This window comes from Esox lucius, chromosome 14, assembly GCF_011004845.1.
Source record: "Esox lucius isolate fEsoLuc1 chromosome 14, fEsoLuc1.pri, whole genome shotgun sequence".
Taxonomy (NCBI): Eukaryota; Metazoa; Chordata; class Actinopteri; order Esociformes; family Esocidae; genus Esox; species Esox lucius.
Window position 1 is genome coordinate 6,450,569 of NC_047582.1, and position 8,092 is coordinate 6,458,660.

An 8,092-nucleotide genomic window follows, 5' to 3' on the forward strand; every position below is an offset into this window, starting at 1 on the left:
GGGTGAAAACAGCACACAGCTGAACGGGAAAGGAGTTTGGGGGGCGGGGGTGGGGGCTTTCAGGAAGAAGAGGAAACAAAAAGAGAACACCCTAGACAGAACTGTTCCCACAGTCCCCCTTCTATCCCTCCTCTCTCGCTCCATCCCTCCATCCCTCCCTTTGGCCTCGACAAGCAAGGCGGTCTGGGCTGGTTTAACACAATGACTGCATCACAGCATGTCACAACAAACCATGTATCACATCTTGTCTCATTGCCTGTGGAACAAGTATGTTTTTGGTACAGTTTGTTTTGGGAGGGGACTGTGGCCCTTTCTGCGTACTTCTAATTATAGTCTACTAACGAAAACCGTTTAAGAGTGACTCACTGATTGTAATTTGGAGCTAATTGCTGTCAGATAGGAAACCAATGGATTTGGTTTAAAATGGTAAATAGAATTGTTCCAGTTTATTTTGAGCCCTCGCCAAACTCAATTGCCGGCATTGTCAAGCAAAACATAGGCATGACATGGAGTAAAATGGACTTGGTTTAATGGCATTATAACAGACTGACAGCCAGGCTATCTGCCTTCTGGTTTGAGACGGAATGATTTTCAATCAAGCATTAGTCACTGTATTTTTAATACAGAGGTGTTTTTATTGCTGTCCTCTGTGTTGCGTTTGCCTGTGTGTGTTGGGTAATGAGCTGTTAACAGTTCTCTTCCTAGTGCTTAAGGCAGATGTCAAGGTACAGTAGGGTTTGCTAATTCAGATAATCAGAAACAGAGTGATAAATAATTCAATATGGCTCAAAGGTGCACTTTCGGTTCTGGAGAAGAGGAGAAACACGTCACGCACTCTTACATAACCTCCTGTTCATAGCATTTAGCATTCTGCCCAAGGGGAACATATCCAGATTTCACTGGACACTCATCATGTCCTCAGTCCCTGAGTCACCACTCACCAGGCTGCAACAAACCCCAGCTTTGTTAACAGTTTTCAGTACTGCAATTTTAACAAATTACTAAATGGAAAACAAGGGGTATGAACAGGAGGGGAATGCCCAAAATCCCCCCCAATAAAATGGGGTTACATGTGTAAGATTGCCAGTTGTATAATATAACATCAGGAATTTATTAAACAGGTATGAATGTATTCCAAGCTATACTCCCAGTCTGCTATGGATATATCAGTGTCTAGCTCCTTTCTCCCACCTTGCCTTGAAGGTATCTGTTGAAAATGGTTTAACATTAAAATGTGTCATACAAATGGGATCTACATTTGGTTCATGCAAAATATCCTGGGAACATTTCTATAAGTCAAAGACTTTATCAACTGCTCAAAGGTATAATCTATATTAGGAGCAATAATGGCATTAGTTTAAGATCTAAATGAACCACATATTGTCTTCTAGATACAGAGTGTATAATGGGATTATTATTTTGAAGTGATTTCTCCCCACAGGAGACATGATCGCAGTGCCAATAGAAAAGGGGTGGTAATCTTTATGCTTCATTCTACTGAGCAGCTGGGAAAGCAGGAGCATCATGACCATTGAAAATCAGTGACAAAAGTGAACATCCATGTCTCATCCCTCTATGGACATTTAATCAAAGTGACAGAAATTGATTGTTGAATATTGTAGTGCAGTGAATCCTGCAGAGAAATTTGATCATTTGATCTGTCCACAATTTACATTCCTATTGAACTGGTAGTGCCATTATACTTGTTTGAAATATTTTTTTAACAGTGTTTATGTGAGTCTTTGCTAATTTACCTTCTGAATTACTGAGATAAATCAATTATTATGACCCTTCCTTTTAATGTATTACGGTAATAACCGACTCATCCAGAGTAGGTGGAAGTGTTACGTTGTTGCTAAAGTGTGCAAACATTTACTGTAAATAGGGCAAAAGAAGGTCCCTGAATTTGTAACAAAATTCACAAAGGAATCCATCTGGGCCATGGATCTTGCCAAGGTTACGATGGTTTCTTGTATTTTTACCAGAGAGAACTCATAAAGTAGGAAATCAAAATGCTGTTGGTTCAGAGAAGGGGAATTCATTTCACTAGGAAGTTTTACATATTTAAGGGATTAGGGTATGCTTTACACATGGCGGAATCTGTCATTCCTATGGCGGAATCTGTCATTAATGTCCTTATGAGAAGAGAGTAGCTGCACATTTACAGATTTGAATCTGTAGATTATATGGTTGATTTCAATTTTTTTGCGCAGCTGTTTAGCAAGATGGTTTATGTGATATGACACTAAATTAAAACATTCTTAAGGACACACATATTTTAGCAGAATGTATATCATTGTAATTGTTTTCTCAGAATAGTATGTTCTTTTGTTTCTCCATAGATGGATCACAAGCATTCTCCCTGCCTAGTTAGAGAGTATCTCTTTCTAATTTTGCCTTTCATTTCATTTTAGATGCCTGGAGGGTTATGATGGAGCTCCTGAGATCAGTTTTGGTTTATTGATGCAGGTGTCTACATTGGCATCGGATAAAAACATTTTAGAGGTTTGTGTCGTTTGTAAAAGGTCCAAATATGGGTTGACAAGAGAACCCTTTCCAAGAGTTGTTTGGATAAGAACATTGTAGGATGACAAACTTTCTTCAGGGATAGATATTTCCAATTTCTCTAAAATGTTTGTTTATTTTCCGTATCTCTGTGTCTACGGTTTAAGCTATTAGCACTGAATCATTTTTGCCAAGTTTGGTGCACCTGCTCTCTAGCTCCTTGATTTACATAGTCATCGTTTTGAGGTATATGAATTGCTGGACATGTGATATAGTTGTAGGGACAAAGGTGTACATTTGTGCCATTTTGAATTAATCTGTCCCACACGCAGACTCTCACGCAGCTTTTTAAGAGCAGCAATTAGGACAGCCGTCACGGGTCCATCATGTAGCTCTTCCATGATGTGAGCAGAATTATTCGGGACTACAGAGGCCTCTGTCAAAGATCTTTTGCCTCTTCTGCTTGGCTTAATACTAACCATTTCAACCCAAAACATGTGGTAAGTAGTACAAAAAAAGTATAATTTGAAAATCGTTGGAAATTTCAGTACACTAACAAATTTACCCCAATATATAAAATATTTGAAATAAATTCAGTATATTTCAAGTGCACTACAATACTATTTCTAATCATGTATTATAAGTATACGAATGTAGGAAATAAGTGGATCTAATATAAAACACTGAAGTATATGTATTACTGAATTAGATAGTACTTGTATATTATTGTAATACTATTCAGTATATTAAGTACAACATAAGTGGCTTCAAAATAATACACTTCAGGTATACGTCTTTTTTAGATTGGGATAAAGTAAAAGCTGTTAACCCATCTAATGGAATGGAGTTGATGGATAATCAAATTCAATAAAACATCATAAATAATCAACCCAAGTAGTTCTAATCAGAGGACACTGTTTTGGTTTGTTCTCAGCGTGTTAAGTAAACACGTTCAGCTGGGCATCTTGACTGACCCAAGAAGTAAACTGTTGGCTGACGTGCCTGTTTGTGGCCTGGCTGCAAAGCAAGCGTCTTCTCAATAGCCCTAGTTTGTTTCCCATTGTTCTGGGCGAGGTTTGTTGACAAGGAAAGTTATGCGTAGTTGAGTGAGGTGCTGACGACAGTGCCTCTCAGTGACTGTTTTCCTTTAAGGTTCTAACAATGAAGCCAACCTCAGAAAATGAAAATGGAGCCAAATGGGACATTAGTAGCACAGCTGTTGTTGTCAGACATTGTGTAAGTGCTCTGTCAGGTGCAACCGACTGATGCTTGAGGCAAAACTATTGTCTAATTTGAGTGGCTACATAAACAGATCACTTCAGCATTATTTCCACACTGAAAGTTAATTTCGAAAACAGAGCGTTTTCAAGTGGAAATGTATTTTCCTCTTTGGACGGGCCTTCCAATAACTCTCCACTATTCTCTCCTCCCATCCTTCCTTCCTTGTGCTTACATGCCCTATCCCTTCATGTCACTCCTCAGCTCAAGTGCTGATATTAGGGAAATTACTGTCAATGTGGGTGTACAGCATTTGCGAATGTCCTGAACAATGTAAAGTTAGCTGTGTGTGTATGGGGCCAGAGTAACAGTTTATATAGGACCATTTAGATACGAGAGACACACACACATGCACGGACACGAACGCACACAGACCCATATACGTTACAAACAAAGTGAGGGGTTTTAAAACACACCATGATCTCGACTCTCAGTAGAAAACATAGACTGAGACAGCCGCAATAGACTAAAGGCTCCACCCTGCTGGCTCCATCCTGTTGACTCCACCTACAGTGTTTTCTTACTAAGCCACAAAGGCAGGGCCGGTCCCAGCGTCCCACCCTCCTCGGCCGCCCTCCATGTCTACACTGCATAAGCGCCGGAGAGTTGCAGTGCTCTGTGGGATTAGACTAATCTGCCACAGACTCCCTCCTGTCCCGTCTGAGGCTCATGAACCACCTCTCTGCCGGAGACACGCATGGAAACAGACAGAATGGGGCCTTTGGGGCTTTGATTACTAATCCCTACCGATCAGAGGTCCACATTAACTCAACACACTAGTCAGACAAGCAGGTTGGCAGAGAGAGCATAACAGAGAAAAACACAGGCAGGTAGAACAGGGTGGGGTTAGGTGAGCTGGTTAGGCAGGCCATGAATCAAACGCAGTCGTCAGGCCCAGATTTAAACAACGCTGTGCAAGAGAGTGATCTAGTCCTGTGGGAGACAACACAAAGACAGGGGAATTTCAGCGTGGCTTATCCACTTACGCTAGTGGCAAACAGCACTCTCTACCCACCCACCACCTCTTCATTCTAGTGTAATACAAAGCGGTTGTGACTCAGGCCCATAACAAACACTGTTGAAATGAGCTAGACCAGAGAGATCCCCAAACTCGGCAGACCTCTAGTTGTCCTCTACAAAGGGTGACAGCCGGTCTCAGAATCAAATAGCAATGTTGGGAGGAGGGGAGAGGAGAGGGAGAGATCAAATGTCTAAGGAATTCCACAGAGCACCCCGGAATCTGGAATCTTCAATTGGAGCTTCTTGGCTCGCTGAGAGAGTATGAGGATCTCTATGGGAAGTCTCTTACATTAGAGTAACTGAAATGTTACATGAAGTGCAGACAAAAAGCTTGGCCACCCTAGACCATTCAGAAAGAGGACCTTGAGTGTTACAAGAGGTCGAGCGTTGCATTGCAACAAGGAGCAGAGACAGAAAAGTGGGTCTTTAGAACAACTTTGGGCTGTGTTTAATATAGTGTTCTCCCCTTCGTAGAGTGTTGTGTAATCCCAGTCGTTTAAAGGCCTCTTATCCAACCACAAATTCTTTGTGGTATCTTTAGAATGCTGCCTTCTTTGCTCTATGGAAAACTCCCAGACTGAGTGATTCTGTGTTACTGTAGCACTCAGCTCCAGCCTCTATTCATTGCGGCAGCCAGGGGTGTCTTATGCAATCTGCTAGCCTACGCGATCAGCCACAAATAGTGTCTGCTTTGCACTCAGACTTGTATGGTTCTGCTATATTTACAAGGACATTTGCATTGCATCGATCCAGAGAGGGCTTTAGTTCCGGTTGGATTATAAACTTAGTGTAATTTATTCAAACACACCCACAGATTGAGCTGTTACAGAATACATTTTAAATAATTGTATAGGATAACTTTTTATCAATAAAAGCCAGATTTAGTGCCTTCATGTCAATACAAAGTCTTTATCCATTTGAAATCAATATTATTTGTTGTTGTTACTGCACAGTACCCAAACTGACTATTGGATTTCAATCAGGTAAATTACCTTAGTTTGGTGTTTCATGTTTATGTTGGTCATCTCTCTTGTGGTCATCTCCTGTGCCGCAAGAAAATGTCTTACGACCGTAACAGCGGTAAGTTCACATGGTCAGGAACCATCACACTGGGCTCTCAATTACAGGATACAGTTGAGGTCTGAACTGGGTTGTGCTACGTTTGAACAATTACTGGCATTCATTTTAACTGGATTAGTAAACTATCTACTACTGCTTTTGCTTTCCTACTCTCAGATTTGTATTTTGAAATCAATCAGGCTGTTGTGGGTGGCTATCTGTTTCAGGGGTGTAACATATTTTAAATACAAACATGCATGCATTAAGACTGTGCACTATTTCTATCTACTGTTATTTAATCAATCAATCAATCACATTTATTTATAAAGCCCTTTTTACATCAGTAGATGGCACAAAGCGATTTAACAAAACACCTGGCCTTAAACCCCAAGGAGCAAACAACAGTAGTGTTGAAGTTCCTAAATGGTAATTCCTAAAAAAATGAGTCCTTCTTGTTTTACCTACCAATAGAAAACTTGATTTGTGTGACTTTCTAAATCAAATATCGGGATATAGGCATAATGAAGACTTCACCTTGTCTCCCAGGTCTAAAGTAGTTTCTGGTTATAAGGAAAGTGTGAAATCCCGAAGTGTTTGACGACAGATTTCTACTGCACCTTTATATTGTGGTTCGCTTGAAGGGAGTTTGTGATGAAACAGCACTCTCTGATGGTCCTATGTGAAATTGTCAGGGAGGTATTGGACTATTTACTAATGTCGTTTACTACCATATATACACTTTGTGGCTGTCTCAAAATTTTCAGGCACTGGGTCTGGTGGATGTAAAGACCCAGTTTTGTTTTCTAAAAACGATGATGCCAGTCTTGGCCAGGACACTCCTGTAAAAGAAATGTGTAATATCAATCCATTCTCAGAGTCCTTTTCCTGATGTAATAAAGGCTAGATAAAAAATTTAAAAAAAAGATGGGCAAGGATCACAAAAAATGCATGACTGTGCTTGGGCACCGAGAATTTACACATTTCATTGGTATTTGTTTCACAATAACATTTTACTAATGTTACAACTTGTACTTTAAATACATCTAAAGCCACATTCAATGGAATAACACTTAAAACATCCTTTAGTTTTCAGATAACTTGACACACATGTTCTTCCGACATCACACACCCTCTGTCACACACATTCTCTATCAGACAAATAAAATCACAAACACACAACTCTCCCACTCTCTCTCTCATACTCACACACACTCCATAACTTGCTTCCAAAAGTTAGGTCACCTAATATATTTCAGGGAACGCAAGAGAAAAACTGATTTTTTAATACATAAATAGCTTGGAATTATATTGATTGTACACATGGATTCTATCACTAATCGTTTGACATCTGCTGTGCGTCAAGTTGCCTGGCTATTCCAGTTGCATCCATGTGTGGGACTAGCTTACTGTACTATATTTGACTGTCTTGTGAACCTGCTAGCTAGCATGCTAAATGCATCTCAGTAGTTTAAAATGTCCTGGAAATACTTTACCTTACTGCATAGAAAATGTGCAGAGACAATATGTGGGAGCTTCTTTTTCTAGGTATGTCCTTTATCTCTTACACACCTGCGAATGAGTTTATACAGCTTTACAGTTTATATCAGCTCCCAGGATCCATTAACACTGACTCCCCCCAATATGCAACACTTGGCCACCAACATGGGGGTTAATTTGGGCATATGACGATTCCGGTCTAGCCTTCCTGGCTCAGCGAGCAGGTTGGTATAAGAACCAGAACAGCATTCAATGTTCTTCAGAAGACCCATATTTTGTCCCGAGTCGGGTGGAAGTTGCTCCAATAAGGTAGGTCCCTAATAACAAATTGGTTATCACACAATTAGGAGGAAAAACGGGGTAAAAGTATTTATTTTCCTGGGAACGTCATAGGTTTCCCTCAGTTAATCAATGGCTCACTATAAATCTCCCACTGTACGAATCCACGGATTTGTTAATTGCTCAAAGGTGTTATCAAGGTTAGAAGTGGCAATAATGGGTTTTTCGCTATTGGGAGAAAGAATGACAGTAGTCCAAAATGGTATTGTTTTTTCCTAAAGAAATCTAAGATATGTTATAGATGGATGCTCTTTCGGGGATGTATGACGCTGGCCATCAAATCAAAGTCACGCCTTTCACTTTAAGTTGTTATTTTGAATTCAGATAGTTGTGGAACTGACAGTTTCAGATACATAAGACATCGTCTCGAATCCTGGGTTTGTATTTAGATTTT